The sequence below is a fragment of the Cricetulus griseus genome, assembly GCF_003668045.3.
Source record: "Cricetulus griseus strain 17A/GY chromosome 1 unlocalized genomic scaffold, alternate assembly CriGri-PICRH-1.0 chr1_1, whole genome shotgun sequence".
Classification (NCBI taxonomy): domain Eukaryota; kingdom Metazoa; phylum Chordata; class Mammalia; order Rodentia; family Cricetidae; genus Cricetulus; species Cricetulus griseus.
The window spans coordinates 265,146,423-265,166,653 of NW_023276807.1; positions in this window are offsets into that span (position 1 = coordinate 265,146,423).

The window sequence follows — 20,231 nt, forward strand, 5'->3', positions numbered from 1 at the left end:
GTAGCCTCAGCAATGGTATTTTAAAAACAAATGTGAGCCATATAAACATAGAAATATGAAATTAGAACTGCCTGGAAATCCTGTTCAGAAAAGATGGTTTCCGGAAATTTCCATACTCAATACCACTTCACGCCTATTTTAATTATCCTTTATTCACATGGAGTGAAATAAAATGCTTTCCATTTTGATTAATTTTGTTCTTCAAGTTAACCAGATTTTTGCTTAATCTACATAGACACCAGCTTCACAGATACCATTAACTTTGAAAAAACCAAATCAATTACCAGGAGAATGAAAGGGCTGAGAGTGAAGCTCTCCGCCTTTGTACTGAAGCTCTGATGATGAAATTACACGACACAACTATCCAGTTGAGTCATCTGATGACAGTTCAGGTACAATTCTTATATCAAATCAGCTGGAGACACAAGCAGCAGTTGCAAGTCTTAGATAACAAAATTAGTCAGTTCCCAGCAATTTTTACTGGGCCTGCACTGAATTGTTGAATCAATCATCTGGCAAATAAAGTATTAATTGTCAACTCCCTTAATTTCAGATGGGGGTGTTAATAAAGGTAAATAGTATTCTATGGATACAAATGCCCCTCTGCAAGCCAGTTAAAGAATCGCATGGCTTGGTCAATTGGAAGGCTCCATTGGCATACCACAGTCTCATCATACTATATATACTTAATATTACATCATGAGATATCCATTCCCTTTAAATGTATCATGAAGTATAAGTATTTTGAGAGTATAAGTATTATAGCCCATGCATTGTGCTAATAAAATTTCTGCTTTAGAGATGGTTAAAGAAAATATGGCTGAATAATCACTACCCAGGATCTAGGAAGCAAACCAGTAGTCCCCCAAGGCTCGATAGCTAGCAATTAGCAATTCAGAGCAAAGGATTATTTGCTTCATCACTTCTGGCATGTTTGCCTGCCAGAGCCCAACTTGGCTGATCACCTGACAGGTAGATGGCAGACTCCACTCAAGGGCCCCCAGGGATCTTAGGGCAGCTTCTGCATCCCTGCATCTCCACTTCATTCACTTACCTATGAGCTGAAAATTTATCCTGAGCCTGGTGGACGTCTACGTACAACCGAAGGACTGCCACAAATGCCTGTCCACTGAGATCCATAATCAGCTCAAATCCCAAGATTTGTGTGTCCCTTTGTTTCATGGTTGTTAGTGACAAAGAAATTATTTCAGGTGCCTGGGGCATTCCTGGTGATAGAATGTATTCGAGGACAGAGGCTCTGGTGAATTCTCAATACCTAGAATGGGATAGAGGCGACTGTTCCATAATGTCTGTTGACCGAGTGGAAAAAACAGAACAAAGAAGACAAAGACTTGCAGTCTGTGACTTATGTGGAGAACAAAATTTATAAGGAAGTTTGCAGGTGGACATGAGAAAGGAGAAAGACAGAGTTGGTTTGTGTGCTGGTTTGAAAGATAATGGCCCCCAAATAGAGTGGCATCATCAGAAGGCGTGGCTTTGTTGGAGTAAGTGTGTCACTGTGAAGGCAGGCTTTTAGTTCTGCCATGCTCAAACTATACCCAGTGTCGCAGTTGATTTTCTTGTTGCCTGCAAGATGTAGGACTCTCAGCTACTTCTCCGGCACCACGTCTGCCTGCATGCCACCATGCTCCCGCCATGATGATAATGGACTGAACCTCTGAAACTGTAAGTGAGCTCCCCGCCCCAGTAAATGTTCTCCTTGTAAGCGTTGCCATGGTCAGGGTGTCTCTTCACAGCAACAGAAACACTGCCTGAGACAGGTTGAATGCACTGCTCTTTGTAGTAGCTTTAATCAGACATGGTTATTTGTATCTGTAATCCAGTTTCCTGGGAGGGGAAGGCAGGAAGATTGGAATTCAAGGTCTACAGTAGCCCTCTTGGGACCAGTTGGGCTATAGGACATGCTGTCTTAAGAAACAAAACAAAACCAAAGATTGTATCAAAAGGGGAAGGAAATTAAGAACCCAACTAATCAGCACACATCTGTGGCCACCTGTCAGGTCTCTGCTTCCTGAACTTCAGTCATCTGCTTAGGTTTTCAGAAAGTGCCATAGTTAGACAGCACCTGTGGGCTATTTTTCCTGCAGTGAATTTTAAGCTGACATCGCCAGTTTTAAATGTGAGGCATCTACACAGTGCTGTCTCCCAGAGAAGAGTCCGATTCACTCTTAGAGCCCCTCAAACGCCTGTGTACAGTCAAGGCACATACGGAGAAGGCTGCAGTGAAGATTCTGTTACAAGTCTACAGACAGGGTATCCATCTGTGCACCCCTCACAGGCTGCCGAGCAGGACTGGGAACCACACTTTGAGTGTCACGATGGCACCTATGTGTTCTGATACACATTTGAATACTTTCCTGTGAATGTATAAAACCCGTCATTACAGCATGGGAAGCATTCATACACTTGGTCTGTGGCAAATCCAGTGAGAGAAACACAGACAACTGTGCTGAGCCTGAACTGAAATAGCTCGTTCTTTACTTCTAGCCAATAAATCCCCAAGAAGGAAGATTATGCAAGAGACCAAGGTTACCTGAGTAATAGAGTGTTCCAGAACTCTCTCAGAAACACTACAAAGAACTCATTGGAGTCTGCAAGAGCTCATAGAAAAATATGTGTCTCCAGGTATGACAAACAAAGGATCAGGACACATTTTTGCAGGGGACCCAGGAGTCTCTCACTAAGCCTATAGTTGTGAAGCCTTGATTCCTACAGCCAAGCCCAGAAGAGGTCTCATGGTTCCTCGATATATCTGCTTGTGCAACCTTCTGGAGGTCTGCCTCATCCTGGTCCCTGAACAAGGTCTTATCAGAACATATCATATCTATACTTAGAGTCACTCAAGTGTGAGAAGCATCATTTCTTGCCAAAGAAATCCCAGCCTCCTTCTCATGTTCCAGGTTTCCCCCATTGTCAGAAGGCAAGAGGGTAGATTGGAGGGCAGAGGCAAGACTAAGAAGCTACGCTCCATTTCTCAGAAGTACATAACACCTCCTCAGTAAGTTTCCTATTCACCTGCTCTTTTGCCACAAAGTAGTCACCGTTCCTACCATACCCTGTCTATACACACGCCACACACTGTATTATAAGATGGAAGGGCATTAAGAGCAAATATGGAACTATTATTTCTAGTTCACTAGCTTTAAATGCGGGAGGCATCTTGGACTATTCAATGGGGTCCAAGATGAAGGCAAGAGAGAAGGTCCGGCTGAGGCTGAAGGAGAATTACTCCATGCCTCTCAGCTGAAGAAGGGCCCAAGGCCAGGATCTCAGGCAGCTTATGAATCTGAAACAAGAAGAAGAGCCTATAGGGCCTTACTAACAGCTCAGTTTCAACCTAGTCAACGAACACCATGGCTAATTATGACCTGCACAACAGTAGATTAAAAACAAACTGTCTTGTTTCTAAGTTTATGACAATATGTGACAGCGGCATTACAAGGACAACATATCCTCTCTGAAGACCAGAGCCCCCTCTGCTTTTCCTCTTTCGTTTTCAGTGTGTCCCTCTTGCTCGGCTCCATCTCCTCCTTCACATTCTCTTTCTTGGGCTCCTCTGTATTATCTCCAGGACTTGGTTTCCACCAGTTTTAGACTTGGTTCCCTTTTCCTTAAAGATTTTGAGTAGAGGATTCCTCTCCTACACCTAACATGCAATGAAATGTTAAGTTGATATATCCAAAGTAACTATCATGGTTGCATATGCTTAGGTAATGCCAAGTTATCCGAAGTTACCTAGACTGCTGTATCTCATGAATTATCAGCCTTGACTAAACTGATTATTGTAGCTATGTTGACAGGTACCATATCTGTATACTGTATATAACTGCGCATAATGTGGAACATTTCCTAAATTTATATCCCATGGCAGCTTACGCACTAGAACATCGTAGGCTTGGTCTTCCACATGTATGCAATTAGATGTGTTGCTCAATCCACTGTTTTCAAGTGTTACCATTCCTGCTGTCATCACTCTGTTACAGTGACTTCCACTGCCATAAAAGGGACCCCGTGTGAAGCATGTGTTGTAGGTACTTTTAGACATGTGATCTGCCTTGCCAAAATCGATCTAAAGAAATCACGTGCCAAAGACAACCTAGTTAGACAGATGAAAAGCTGGGGTTGGAAGTCAGATTCTCACATCCCAAAGTCTGGGTGCTGGGCCCCACCTGCATTTAGCACTGGGGTCTAAGGAGGGAATTGTGGGTTCAACAGAGGACACCACTGCTGATTCTGAAGACACTGTAAGGCCCTCGGGTGTAGCTGAATCCACTACTCCTAGAGATGTCCGGTCAGAGGGTGAGGACATAGAAGGGAGGCCCAGTCATGACATAAATACTGAAGGAAGCAAACCAAGTGTAGGGTCCCTCCAAACCGGAGATGATAAGAGAATGGCAGGATCCACTCCTGGTTAGATGACAGGAGCAAAGAGGGTGAACGACTCTGACGGTCCTAGAAGCCCAGCTGCTGAGGAAAAAGTCATGGGAAAAAATAGTTCCAAGTTATTCTGTAAAAGAAGACTGGCATCAGACTGTGGGGACCACAGGGAAAGCCAAATATTTCAACAAAACTGACTTTGATCTTAATCCTTTAACCTGTGAGGTTCCTATACTGTTTTCTCTCCAGAAAGTGACAGAATTTGGAGCTATGGTTTTTGTTTTAGCATTTTGTTTATTATTATATTATTATTATTATTATTATTATTATTATTATTTAATACCCAAGTTTCTAAGAATATTAATCATTACCCAGTAATGACCTGTAAGGCCTCTTGTACCCTGTACCCTGTCTTCCTCTGCCTTGCCACTAGATGGCACTAGAACCAAAAATCAGGATCCCTAAAAGCTATCCAGTTGTGTCCTTTTTTAACAGGACAACAGAGATATTTGACGTGAGACACATATATAAATTTACGTTGAGCATCTCTGTTCTCTCGTCAGCTGTTGGTCTCTTTGATTCCCCTGGGGTATTTTCCCTTTCATTACAATCTTCAGCTTACTAACTAATGTTCGAAGAAAGAGCAGGAAAAACAGACCAACCCTGTGAGCAATGCCATTTGCAGACAGCGCTGACCGTCTGGAAGTTGATACATTTGAATTATTTGACCCTGATGACTTCAATAAAAGGGGGAAACTCTTCTAACTCACTAAACAGGCAAGGTGGCTAAATTACCTCCTTGACACTTAACTCTGGTTAGAATGTGGAACCAGGGTGGGAGTGCCAGCTAAATGATTACCTAATTCCTCAGGAAAGTAATGTGAGCGCCTCGGGCTTCCTAAAAGCACTTTTCACTTGTTTCCCTTCCAGAAGACCTTCTTTTGCATACGTCTTAATTCATTTCTTTCTAACTACTTTTTTTCTTAACGATGCTGTTCTTTCTTTTTAACAGTGGGAAGGACACAAGTTCCCAACTTGTCGGAAAATTAGTCTTCTAATAAATCTACAAAAAAAAAAAAAATCCTCCCTGGCCACTTGTGAACATGTGTCTAGTGACACAAGCATCCATCAATCAAGATTCTTGCGTTAACCCTCTAAGAGAGAAGCAAGCTTCAAAAGCCTTTGCCTCTACTACAGGTAAGAGGCCAATGAATGCCATGGCACACTAAATCCTCCAAACTGAAATCTGAGGAGGGAACACAGCCGGTCAGCGTGCCACAAAAGGAGCACTGTTTAAACACAAGCAGACCTTTGTTTAAGTATCATCATTTCAATAACCCCAAAAATAAAGAAGAGAGAAGAAGCCATGTGGACTCTGCTTAATTCTATTTATCTGGAATTTTTATGTTTTCCTTTATTCAAACCTGCCACTTTCTCAAACGGGCAGCAGGAAATGGGAGGGTAATAGGATGATAGACTTATAGATCCAGATAAATAATTAATGGCCTGAAGTAATTAGCTGGAAGATGTTTAATCATTAATTTCTCTGAGTCATCAAAAGTGGTGCAGCCCATCCATAAAATACTGCACTAATTACGAGTATGCATATTTTGTCAAGATGGAAATTAATATGTGATGAGAATCAGCACTTTAAAAAAAATTAAAATGTGGGGCAAGTCTGTTCAAACCCCTCTTGTCTTGCTAAGACTTTGGCCTCCTTTGTCCTGACTACTACGATGAGAGCTGCATAAATTCTGTGACGCATACATGAGCAAGAAGCAGACTCGGGTAGGAAGGTGAGGTAATCAGTGAGTCGTGTCTTTCTGTAGGGAGACTGTGGAGGAAAGGAATGCACAAACAAAAGTATGTCATTATCGCAGCATCCGGTGGACGATTCAGGTTCCTTGGGAGATATAAGATAGAGAGAAAAGTCCTTTAACATAATGCTAACTTTTACAAGGTATGGCTGTGTACTTCCATGAGCTGTTTCCAATACAGTTTTATTACAGGCCCTAAATTATGCTTTCACAGGGAAGGTCTGTCTTTAAACTTTTAGGTGGGAATTGTTCCTATCTTTTCACACTGAATCAATCAAGTTTAAAGCTGGCAAGATCTTTGGCAGCCTTGTAAATCTCTCAAAAGATGTTATCCAATTACCCTTCACGGGCCACGGGACTCTCTACGCCTGACCATTTCCTTCTCTGTGAGGAATTAAGTGCTCATGCGAGGCTGGAAACCAAAGGAGTTAAAAAGCAAGGCTCTGTGCTTTCCCTCGGCCTCACACGCAATAGCTACATCTCCAGCTTCTAATGTGTCATGAGGCTGCCACAGAAATCTGACCTAAATAGTGACCCTGACCTCGCCAAGGTCTAGTTGTTTTAAATCAGTAAAAGGAAAAATAATGAAGTAAAATGATTACTGTAAAATTTTAGCATGAAGATGTATTCAAAATGGGATGCATCAGCAATGCCTGTTACTTTGTTATTTTCCCCAAACCTCACACCCAAAACTTTAGGTGTAACCCATAAATATACAGGAGACTGGAAAAGAAAATAAGGAAGACGAATGTACTTCTTCTGTCCAGGCTTTGATCTTCTAAAAAATGGCCTTATTCTTCCATTTAAAAAACACATATTAATCTATGTTAGTTCTTCCTCCCCTCAGATGCCAGCATCGAAAACGAATAAATGGCTAAGAAGACATTCAATTTATATAAAAGCCTATTTCATGCCATTTGGTTTCAAAGGGAAAAATCATCTCGAGCAGAATCATTTTCAAGTAATTCTTCAAGGAAAACTGTGAGCATGTGCGCGGGTTCTTTCACAGAAGTTAGAAAACCCTGCTGGCCTCTCTGATGTAGGATGTGAGGGGGGGTTAGGGGCCTTCAGTTGCACCTTTGACCCCATGAGTCAGTCACTCATTCTGACCTTTGTCCTTTGGCAAATCATGACCTTTTCTGTTTCCCTTGATTTTTACTACCTACAACAAAGCTCCCCCACCCCCAACCAAAAGCAGAAGTCAGTACACGTTTGGAGTATTTTGTTATTTCACCAATACTCAAGGAAAGAAAAAGGAAAGCTTTAAACAACAGAACAGACAAAGCACGAAGTAAAAGATCTCATCATTTAAAGTTTCATCCCTTAGATGGCACTGATTCTAGGGACTACAGTGCAAGTCCTTGGCCACATGTTCCAATGTTGGAGGTCTTTACTTCCTTTGATTTAAAATTTGTTGCACCAAGAGATAGAGAAGTTGGAAGTTTTATAAATGACACTTCCCAAACTTCCCACTCCAGCCATTAAAACCTGCAACAATCACCTCCTAGCTGTGTTCTCATCAGCCCGCCACCACTCTGGTGTCTGGACTGCTCTGTCTCCAAGGAAATGCAGTTGCCCTTATCAGGAGTGGGGGTGAAACGTGAATCTCTGTAAACACTGCAAGTAAGCAGAGTACAGGGCCTTCTCGATGAAGAGGCCAGACCACTCCAGCTGTAAACAGGAGGTGGAAGCCGGGTCCCTGAGGGAATGAAATCAGTTTCTTACTTCTAAATCCTGACCCTCATTGAGTCTTTGTAGTAGTATCAACTGTTAAGGGTCTTCTTGAAGCACACTGCTGGCTGGTAACAAATGTTGTAGCTTTTTATGTGTTTGCCTTCTTTTAGTAAGTGACCGTCTTCTAATTTCATCTGTGTATGAAATGAATTTACATCATGTTCATCTCGCCCCATTTTCCCTACATTCAAACCCTCTTCTTCTTCTTAAAAAATAATAATAATAACAACAACAAAAACAACCCCCCCCCAAAAAAAACCCTTTGTTTTCTTAAAAAACCAATTTGCTACATAGTTGCCTGCTTTCAATCCTCAGATCCACAGGGAAAGGAAAGAAATGAAAACTGACTCTTGTCACAAACAAGTCAACAGAGAGACAGATACACACACACACCACACACACACACACACACACACACACACACACACACACACACCACATAATAAATATAATACAATGAAACTCTATTTTTTTAGGAAACTCCAGACAAATAATGGGATAAAAAGAAACACATATTGAGATTTAAGAGTTTTAAATGTCTAGGACTGGAGGGGAGGGAAAGAGAGCAGAAGAGAAAGGGAGGGGAGAGAAGAAGGAAGGGAAGGGGTGGGAAGGGAAGGGGAGGGGAGGAAAGGGAAGGGAAGGGGTGGGAAGGGAAGGACAGGGAAGGAGTGGGAAGGGAAGGACAGGGAAGCAAAGGGGAGGGGAGGGAGAGATAGGAAGAGGAGGAGAGGGTTTTTCGAGTCAGGGTTTCTCTGTGGCTTTGGAGCCTGTCCTGGAACTAGCTCTTGTAGACCAGCCTGGTCTCGAACTCACAGAGATCCACCTGGCTCTCCCTCCCAAGTGCTGGATTAAAGGCGTGCGCCACCAACACCCACCACCACCCAGCCTGGAAGCTCATACTTTTAATCTCAGAAATCAGGATGCTGAGGCAGGAGGATTGTGAGCTCAGTACAGCCCTAGCTACTGGACAAGACCATTTGTCACAAAACAATGCATGCAGGCAGGCAAGCATATACATACACGCATGCATGCGTACACACAGGCATGCAAACGGTGTCTACCAGAGTGGACGGCAGAGTCTCATGTACCTTTTCACCAGTATGAGAATAACTAGAGTCTTTTGAATTGCAGTATTCCAAAGCTTGTCTAGTTAAGAAATATCTCTAAGGTTACTTGCTGGCCAGATAGCATGAAGATTTTTATACTTTTCTTTCTTTTTCAAGAAGATATAAATATTAAATCTTTTTCAGAGAGAACTTTACTTTTCAGTCTTTCTGATGTCCTTGTAGAATTCATTTATAACCTATGTTCTCTTTATTCCAAAAATTCTTTCTCTGATGCTTAAGTGTTTGATAACTTTAAAAATACAATGTATACTTTTAAATCTCTTACTGATTTTTTTCAGTTTTTGCTTGCTAGGCTGACCTTGAGCTCTGGGTCCTCCTGCTATTGCCTTCCGAGTACTGGAAATATTGGTATATACCACCAACCCGGCTTTGAATGAAGTTACTTCCAGATGAACGAACATGCTTGGTTCAACCAGAACATGGAAAGACAATCAAAAAAATTGCCAATATGAAGTCTAGCAAAATCCATAGATCCAATTTTTTTGGTATTCATTTGTTATTAGTTTTAGAGTGATTTAGAAAAAAATAAAACTTTTAAAGGTTTTTATAATTTCTGGGCCTGTAACCTATAGCTTCCCACAACAGTTAGTTAGAAATAATTAGATAAAGAGAAGTCTGAATGTTAAAGTACTATAGTTCATCTGGCTAAAGAGATAGCTCAGTTTATGGAGTGCTTGCCTAGCATGAACAAAGAACTAGGTTACTGGAGATAGAATGCAGGCCTGTCTAACTGCAGGCTAGATCGGTGAAGGCAGGGGTAGCAGATATTCAGGAACTCTCTCATTATCCTGGGGTGCATGAGACCCTATCTCCAAACAAAACCTAGAGTTAAAGGTCTGCTGCATTGAATAGACTGAAAATATTTCCAGAAAGTTCACTTGAGAATTTCTAAGGCATGGTGCATTTCTCTGTCTCGGAGGAGGACTTCCTTCTTAATTTTCTTATCGATCACTCTTCACTGGTTGTGGTTAGGGACCATTGTTTCCAAGTTCTTGCCTTTTTTTCAAGAAATTGAAGTAATTTCAAAAGTGACCAGAAAACTAGTTAGAAGGAAAAAAATGATGAGAAAGTACTGTAAGAGACCATGGGTAGAGATAACTCAAAGGCCCTGGTTATAACTGGAGCTTCCTTCATAGGATTCAGAAGAAGGAGGAGTTTGACTACTAAGGAGAGTGGTTTTGTTTTGACTGACAGATTAAGTTGAATTTGCATTACTTTTACTACCATGTAACTGGTTTTCATCATTCATATGCCTGTCTTAGTTAAGGTTTAATTGCTGTGAAGAGCCACCCTGACCAAGGCAGCTCTTATAAAGAAAACCATTTAACTGGGGCTGGCTTACAGTTTTAGAGGGTTAGTCCATGATCATCAAGGTGAGAAGCACGGCAGCCTGCAGACAGACATGGGGCTTGGGAGGTAGTGAAGAGTTTTATATCTTGGTCCACAGGCAGCAGAAGGAGACTGTGTGCCATGCTGGGTGCAGCTTGAGCATATAAATCCTCAAAGCCTGCCCCCACTGTGACACCACACCCACCCCCACAAGGCCACACCCACTCCCACAAGGCCACACCTCCTCATTGTGCCACTCCCTATGGACCAAGCACTCAAACACATGAGTCTATGGGTGTCACTCCTAATCAAACCCACACAATGCCCAATTATGCATAGGCATAAGAGGCTAAACAGGGGACTGGAGAAATGACTCAGTGATATTTGCTGTTCTTCCAGAGAACCTGAATTTGATTCCCAGGATCCAAGTTAGGCAGCTCACAATCACCTGTAACTCCAGCTCAAGGGAATCTCATGTCTCTGGAGTCACCAGCCCTCAAGCGCATATGTTCACACTACCCACACATATACATGTAGGGTTTTGTTTGTTTGTTTGTTTGTTTAAGGTTTTCAAGTATTCCAAATAAAGGACTCTCCCTTAAAGTTCATTTGAGGGCACAATTTTGACTTTGTACATACACTTAAAACCAGTTCAGGCCAAATCATTCTTTCTATTCTTCTCACCATACAAAATAATAAGAATATATATTCTGCGTGAGTTTGATTGTTGTAAGGGGAGGTTAAATTCATTCTGTTGTTTAGAGAGGGGTGTACATGATACTGGTGGGAGGGTCTGAGGTTCTTAGCATGTTGATAGGTACATTGTTCGGAGCGGCATGTTTTGCCCAGTGTGTGAGGGGAGGGCTCTCAGACTGCCCAGTGTATTATTTGAAGAGTAGTGTATACATAACCCAGACTAGGTGGAGTTCTAGTTTACTAAACTGTTCTCTATGCTTATCCGCCTCTTCACCTTCCAGAGAGAATCAAAATCCTTTCACCTTGGATCAGCACAGACAGTGTTCTGGGGTTTCATTAGCTTTCCAGTGGAAGACCTACGATATCCTGTTCACTGAGGCTTCAGCGTGAGGAAATGTAAGAGGGTTTCTCTTGCATCCTTGCTGGAAAATACTTTCAGGTATGGAAGTTGAATTGGTAAAGAATAATGTGCTTCCTTCACTCTACAGAAATGAAGAAATTTACCTAACTCTTATAAATAAAATAACTAAAATGTGAAATTATTGGTGCTCTGTTCTCCTGTATGAAGCTGTTTGAATCACGTTCTTGACTCTCTCCATCTTCCTGGGGGAACAGAGATTTTTATAGGCATATTTTTAATTGCTATGAAAAATAATAAATTTTAATTAATGTTCTACAAAGCTAATATTAACAATTTTCTTGGCTTTAAAATTTTTGTTTTATTCTCTGACCATTCCATACATCTGTGTAACGTGTTCGGGCATTTTCACTCCTCGCTTCTTTCTCCCGGCCCCACTTTGTACAGCACACCCCTTCTTCCGAACAACTCACCTCTGCCCTGACCCCATTCTGACTCACACAGCCTGGGTGAGGATTGGCGTCTCCCCAGCCTCCCTTTCATGCTTGATGAAGCTGTAATGGGGTAGTCAGGCATCCGTAGCCACAGCTTCAGTGAGTAGAGCAGCATAATGCCCAGAGCTACGGAGTTCTCTGCTCTAAACAAAGCCTCTCTAACAGTAGTAGTCCTCCTAGCTCTCTCTACCCTGGCATAGAGTTTGCTTTCTGCTGTTGTGATAACCAGGGAAGAAACAGGGAGAGAGAGACCAGAGTAGAGATCATGGAGAAACACTGCTTACTGGCTTGCTTTCTCCTATGTGGTCGGATGCTTTTCTTTTACAGAGTGATCAGAGAAGAAGGAACCTCTCAATTGAGAAAATGCTTCTATAAAATCAGGCTGCAGGCAAGCCTGAAAGGCATTTTCTTAATTAGTGATCAATGGCGGAGGGCCCGGCCCATTATGGGTAGTGAAATCTCTGGGCTGGTGGTCCTGGGTTCTATGAGAAAGCAAGCTGAGCAAGCCATGGGGAGCAAGACAGTAAACAGCACCCCTCCACGGCCTCTGCATCAGCTCCTGTCTCCATGACTTCCTTTAATGATGAACTGTGATATGGGAGTATAAGCCAAATCAACCCTTTCCTCCCCAAGTTGCCTTATTCAGGGTGTTTCATCACAGCAATAATCACCCTAAGACACCCCTCAGGCCTAGCCCTGCTTAAAATGTCTTAGTGCCAATCCACTCACATGAAGCAGCTCCGCAACTATTTCTTTGCGTGGTGGCAGATGAGTCATTTGCAGAGGGTTAGCCTCTCTAATCCCCTGGATGGCAGGCACGTCAAACATCGTTGTCAGCTGATAGCAATCAAATGCCTGGAGACATTGCTAATGTCTCCCAGTGGGGAATCATTAAGGTAGAGCTCAAATCCTCAAGAAGGAATTAGTGTGTTTACCTACCTGCTAAAAGGTGTCCTAGAGTTCTCAAGAGATGGGGAGGCCACAGGAAACGCAGAAGGGGAAGATGTGGGACTAGGAAGATGCCTTAGTGGTTGAAGCCCTTGCCATGCAAGCATAGCGCCCTGACCACCACATAACAGTGGAAGGAAAACAAACTGGTGTCTCTGTATTGCACATATACTCCCCCCGCCCCAATAAATAAACAAAACTTCCTAACATTATGCAATTATGTGTCAGCTGGGTATTCAGATCTGTAGTCCAGATAACTAAGCTGGAGGCCCAGGAGAGCAGAGGTGAATGGCTGGGGAAGGAGCCTCCCTCTGAAGCTTTGCTGGAATCCCTGCATCAGCCATGCAGACCGGTAGCAAAGACCTTCAGACTCAAGCTAGTGTGTGCTCCAGAGGCTTTGCATCCTGTGCTCACTTGCCCTGGTGACAATGAACTCCTTTTGAGACAACACTTGCACTAACTAGGAAATTCTCCTGACCTGAGTAGCTCAAAGCTCTCTATTAGCTACTCTCCTTGAACTCGCCCGTCTTCTTCAAGGTGATTATCACTATAAAATCATGGACGCTTTTTCATTTTTTATCTCTCTCTGCATTTCTAGTACCTAGGTGAAAGCGAGTATTTATTTCCTGAACAAATTAATGAATTACCACGAACCTAAACTACAGCCTCCCTTTTCAGATGATAATTGACTCATTGAGTGACGTTTCAGTGGTCTAAATTACCACATCTAATTCATATAAGAAATGCAATATTTTATTTGACAAAGTCAAGATGACCTACTTATATTGGAGATAGTACTGATACCCCGGGCCGCAGCTGCTCCCTTGTGCTAACTCCTTGAACAGCATACACTTTGTCTTCAAATGTACATTCCACCATTTGAGATCCAGTGGTTGGGGAAGGTGAGCCTGCCTTATTGCCTCTGAGCTTCAAAGGCAAAACTTCACCCCTTCCTGTGCTGCTTTCGAAGAGTGGAGTCAAAACCTGAAATAGTTCTCCATTTTCAGTTGGTGCCATGTTAAGCTTCCTTGGCCACAGGTATCCACAGAGGGGCAGTGCCGGGGCAGAGGCTTCTGTTGGGGAGGAGTATCTGCTCTCCCTGTTCTACAGAGGGGCTGCATGGAAACTCTGGAGGCACGTGGCCTCACAAGTGTTGCCAGGACCCCATTAGAAGAACCCTTCACATGTACACATGTCCCTTCTCTCCAGACTCAGCAAGAAAGTGGACATGGACTGAGGCACTGGGAACTATGCAGCCAGAAGATCCAGCCGCAACCTCTCCAGGGAAGTCTAAACTTGGCATGCCTCTCCAGGCATGTTTCACCGTGGCCTGGCATTCAGTGTCCTTTATATGGCATTAAGAATGCTTCCTTAATGCCAGTTAGTAATTCCTTAGATACTTCTCTTTAACCATTGACGTTTAACCAAGCCATTCTTATGGCTTCTTTTGCCTGTCCGGACTCTCTTCGGCCCGTCGAGCCACAAGGAGTTTGAGTGCATACATCCAAACACACCCACAGAATCTTACTTCAAAAGAAGCTGGGAATTGCTTTTTGTTTTGTTTTGTTTTTTGGGTTCTTTTGTGCTTGTTTATTTGTTTGTTCAGCAAACAGAACTTTTAATAGACCTACTGAAATGATCAGAAGCCAAAACAAAGAACTTTACTGCTGGATGGACCCCAAGGGTCACTCAGGCTCTCATATCTCAGGGGAGACACTTCAGCCAAAGAAAGGTTAGGTAACTTCACTCACTGACTAGCAGAGTGACTGTGGGTCCCTGGGGGCGTTCTCTGAGGCAGCACCTCCATGGCATTCACCCCACTCCCACAAAGATAGTCTCCACGAGCCCCACCACCATCACCAGGTGATTTACTGGCTCTTTTATGAAGGCCCATGGGAAGAAGAAATGATTCTCAGCTTAAGTAGCAAGAATAACTATGAATCCTCAGGACAGCTCTGGTTTGGTCCTTGGACAATGTGAAGATGCATTTACTGGCTTCACACCTAGCACAATGGCCAGGAAACTCAGGGCTCTGGAAAGTGGGCAAGTGGATGTCAAGACAGTCACACCATTGGCATGTCTCCCCTTCTGGCTTAGTTCTCCCCGATTTCCCCCTTTGCTTTGATTGTCTCAAACATTCATTTAATCCTACTGTACATTGGAACTTCTAAGTATATACACAAGGAAAAGTGTAAATAGTGACATGGCTTTGAACAAAATATCAAGATTTAAATCTTCAATTCCCCTTTCATTCCATTTGCTGTTCTTCCTTTTGTATTTGCTTTCAGTGGCAAAACTCAACGAAGGGGCTGGAAATGTGTCATAATGACAGAATTGTGAGGGCAGCCTCGGGTTCTGCCTTCAGTGCATCACACACACACACACACACACACACACACACACACACACACACACACAAGTACACACACACATGCACACACATTCACAGGCACACACACAATTTAAATACTTACACTCAAAAATGAGGGCTTTTGGAAATTAAAGAGAACAATGTTCAGGCTTTCCATGTTTTCCCTGCCACTTGCATACTTAATTATGTAATGAATAATTTAATAATTTTCTGCCTTTATTTCCCAGGAATAAACAGCACTGCTCTGAGCTTTGTCAACTTATAAATGGTTTTCCAGTATGAAGGCATCAAACTTAGCAAAGCCTGATAATAAATCTAGTGAAGACCCAGAAAAAACAAGCGTCTATTATTTTTCTTCTTTCTGTGTTAAATTATGTCAATATTTGTTCTATGCCCATTTGAATTTATGGTATTTACCCATTCACACTGGGTGCATGGATGCACACTTGTGTGTGGCGTGGGAGGATTGGGGGTCATGGTGCAGGCAGGTGGAGCTCACAGAACAACTTGTTTGGCTTCTTTGAAGGACACCCACATCACAATATTCCACAAAGCACAAAAAACAGTCAGTACCATCTCCTTTACCTTGGGGCTCGTCATCCCGTGGTTGCTGAGTGAGCAGGATTCAGTTTCATGTCCCTCACAGTCGGTGACTGCAAACTTTAGCTGCACCTGGATCCCCTCATGCTCCTACACACCCACAGGCTGATGTCGAGGCTGGCTACAGGTGTGGCTTACTGTCCCCTACACATCACTTCATCGTTTATCATGGGCGCTGACTCACTCCATGCTGGGGACATCAAACTAAATATTTGCTGAATAAATCCCCCAAGCTGCTACCAGAAATGGGAGGTGTTGGAAACAAAGATGCCATCACTGCAAACAGAGTAGTGGCTGAGGGAATCGGGAACTGTGATGTCTCTGCCTCTCTCTTTCTGCAAGCAAGAGTCCATTTCTCTGTACCCAAGCTGAGAGGCAAAGCACTTCTGGTGTCTTCTGGTTTCCAAGAAGCAATCTGAAACTGTGTTTTTGTTCTGCTCTTTCTTCTTTTATTTCAGGGAGAGAGAGAGAAAAAACAGAAACAAAACAAAACAGATGTAACACAGCACATCATTAACTAGTCATTCTTTTCCTTAAGTACCTGCCTGACATTTGCCTGTATTCTTACAACCACCTGCTAACCTTGGCTTCTAGAAAGCACTGGAATGAAAGTCAAGGAAATGGGCCTACCAACCAATCCAGTGTATGGAAACAACAGAGACAAGCAGGGAAGAAACTGAAATGAAACAACAAGGAGCTAAATGCTTCTTGCAACTTGATTGTTAAGGACACTCTTCCTTTGGCCCCCGATTTAACCTCGGAAATGCTTCTAGACAAGCAGGCCACAGTTCTTTCATATATTACACTTTCCATTTATTTCAGAAAATGTAAGGTCAATTTTCTATCTGACTCCATTAGCTATTGAGTTATTCCCTTCATGCCTTCAAACATATTGTGGTGCTGATTTCTATGACTGAGGCCTTTGATCTTAACAGGAAGGTCTGTGTTTCCTTCAGGACCCTTCAGAATGTCCATGCAACAGAAACAATGAAGAATCAAGCTGTAGCTTTGGACATAATGAGTTTTTCTTGCCAATATTGCTAATAGAAGTAAAAAATGAGGAAATTATGAAAGATGCATTTAAAGTACCACACCAGATTTGTTGATATTTATTAAAATAAACTACTAGATTTTCAAATAAATAATATAGTTGAAAATTTGCTGTGGTGGCTCTACCCTGAAGAGTCTATGCCTACACTTGGGCATGTGTGATGGTTCCTTTTTATGTCAACTTGTCACAAATTAAAGTCTCCTAATTAGAGAGCTTTGACTGAGGGATTGTCCCAAGTGCCTTATGATATAGGAAGACCCACTGGGTTGATGGGGGATGTCCTTCTGTATATTTCTCTTATTGGATGATGAACAAAACACTGTTTGGCCAATAGGGGCAGGAAGATAGGTGGGACTAGGAGACAAGGGGAACGTTGGAGGTGGGGGAAGGCAGAGAGGCACCACAGGGAGACACCATGTAGAGAGAGACCGGGAGGCTAGCATGCACCAGGTGTCCTCTGGTAAGATAAGGCATGTAACAATATATAGATTAGTAGTTATGGGTTAATAATTAAGACAGAGCTATCCAATAAGAAGCCCTAGCCACCAGCCAACAGTTTTATAATTAATATATAGTCTGTGTGTTTATTTGGCACTAGAAGCATGGAAGGACAAGAAAACTTCAGTTACAGACTGTGGGTAGCATCTTCTGGTCGTAGCCTTGATGGAAAAGGGTGTGACAGCAGAGTGATTATTTGCCCTGCAATCTCTTGACCGTCCCTCTTACCCACTTGGCCTTCCCTCTTGTTGTTGGTATTACTTCCTTCACGGACATCAGAACCGGACTCCAGAGATTCCATCATCACTGAGTCCTGCTCTACAGGAACTTTCGGCATCAGAACCAATACTCCAGAGATCCCATCATCACTAAGACCCACCCTGCAGGAGGAACTTTCAGCATCAGATTTTGGGACTACTGAGGCAGCCACCCTCTTGGGCACAGCTACAGGTACTCAGCCTCTCAGTGTAAGATAGCCATTGTGGGATTACTCCCACTGCTGAGGCACCTGGCCTCAAAGCCGGAACAACTACCACATTCCAGATGCTCTGCCTCTCAGGTAGGAGGCTGCTGCTGTCACTATTTTAGCATAAATATCATCTATCTATCTATCTATCATATGAGTGTGTGTGTGTGTGTGTGTGTGTGAGTGTGTGTGTGTCATATCAGTTCTATTCCTCTAGAGAATGCTGATTCAGTCAGTCTGCCCTTCCTCAACTCTTCTGTGGGCTTTATCATATGAGTGTGTGTGTGTGTGTGTGTGTGTGTGTGTGTGTTGTATGAGCCCACACACTCATGTTCTCTGATGTGCTCTGCCTTTCCTTCTGAGTGCCTCCATTTCTCTTAGCCCCCATGCTAAAACCCACATTAAAATAGCTTTATTTACCTTTAACTCAGCTTCACTTTTGAAAACTGAGTTGTCTTTGAAATTATAAACAGGAAAAGATATGGTTTCGGTGTCCAGTTTCATCAATCATGAAAATTTCTGATGAGCACTTTGACGCTATTCTAACAAAACCCAGTCTTCTGCCTGAACGTGGTGAGTCTTTGGTGAAGAAAAATGCAGTTAAGTGTGAATTATCTGGCCCTGAGATGGAAGAATAGGATAATAAGGAGTGATTTCAAAATGAACACTCCAGGTAATGAGCAAAGCCGGGATCCCTGAGTACCAAGAGGGTCTACACTCTGAGAGTGCTATAGTGTTTGCTCTTGCCCCGTGTGGTGAGCCTACTTCTATGGTAGGCTCGGACCCAGTCTCACCACCAGAGAGCCTGAGGTGGGCAACAGAGCAGCACACTGACTCTGAGATATGCAGTAGCACATCCCCAGAGTTCCTTCCTCAAAGGCTGTTTGCAGGATATTGCAAGTGAGTAAATAGGAAAGGAAGTCTGGCTCACATTGCATTTAACAAAATAAATGTGACAATTTCCATGGCTGCTTTTGGCTTGCAGAATGTCAGTGGGAACAAGGCTGCATATAAGAAGCCAGGACCTTAGAATACATACTTAGCATTGGGGTGAAGGTAGAGACAATGTCTGGTGCAGTTAAAAACAAATAATTCCGTTGCCATGGTTTCCTTCTTTATAAAGTCTTTTCTGCATGAATTGCTGCTGTTGTGTTTAATTTTAGATTCATGCAGATTTCCAACAAATAAGAATTCCTGTACATCTGAAGAGCGGTTTTGTAAAAGCTGTGGGAAACGGGTCTTGCAGTCTGGCTTAAACATTGCTATGCAAAATATCCAGATTCTGGCTTTTAAATAACTACCAAAGGGGAATGAATAAAGAGAATGGGAACTTATGACTATGTTCACCTTCTGATTGTAACAGGGTTCCACTGGCCACAGTATTTAAGGACATGTTGAGTGTAGGGGAAGCTGTAGCCACGCCTTCTTAGGGGCTGGCTACAGATATGCCTGACCACGCTTGTGAGGGCGTGGTCAGAGTGACGCGGTGTGACTGCGTTTGCGCCTTCGGTTTCACTTTGCTTCTTGCTGTACAGACTGCTGCCGTGCGGGCTGGCTAGGTCGCTCTGTAAGTAAGGCTTTTCCCTATTAAATACCCTTAAATTTCTACCTGACTCCGTATTGGTAACTTCCCACTATAGTTGAGCATTGAGGGCTGGCTCCCAGAGCCACAGGAAGGTAAGTGTCCTACCACACAGTGACCGTCTCAACAGCACATCCATGAGGAACTTAGGCACCAAACATTAACTAGACAAATACAATTCTACTATGATCAATCTTTACTTGTGATCTCAAAACCTATAGCACTCAAGTACAACTCCTTTTCTTGAAGAGGACATTGAAGGACTTAGAATTGTCATCAACTCTAACATACCTGGATATTACATGCTTGAAGATCATGCATGCAAAGGAAGAGTTGACTTTTCCAAATGAATTCTTCTTTATTTAATTATTATATGATTGCTTAAATCATAAACTTCCCTGCCACAATGAAGATGAGAGTTGGGTTTTTAAAAAGGAAGAAAATAATGAAAGGGACTTTGTGGAGATGTGTTAGAACCCAATTGCTAAGTAAACAGTGGGCTCTGACATGTTGGGAAACTTTTCTCTCCAGTATCTATGAGTAAGTCCATTGTATTTAAAATTCTTTGTCTAAGGATTTTGAGGGTAATCTCCAGAATGTCCGAGAATGAACTTAGAAGTTGGAATGCCTTTCTTCGAGACACAAAGCGATGTAGTTTGTAACCAAAAGGAAATAAGCTAACCATATTGTGTGTGTATAAACTTAGTTTCTGTTATTTGATTGATTACATGAATTAATCAATAGTTAGTTGCATATTTA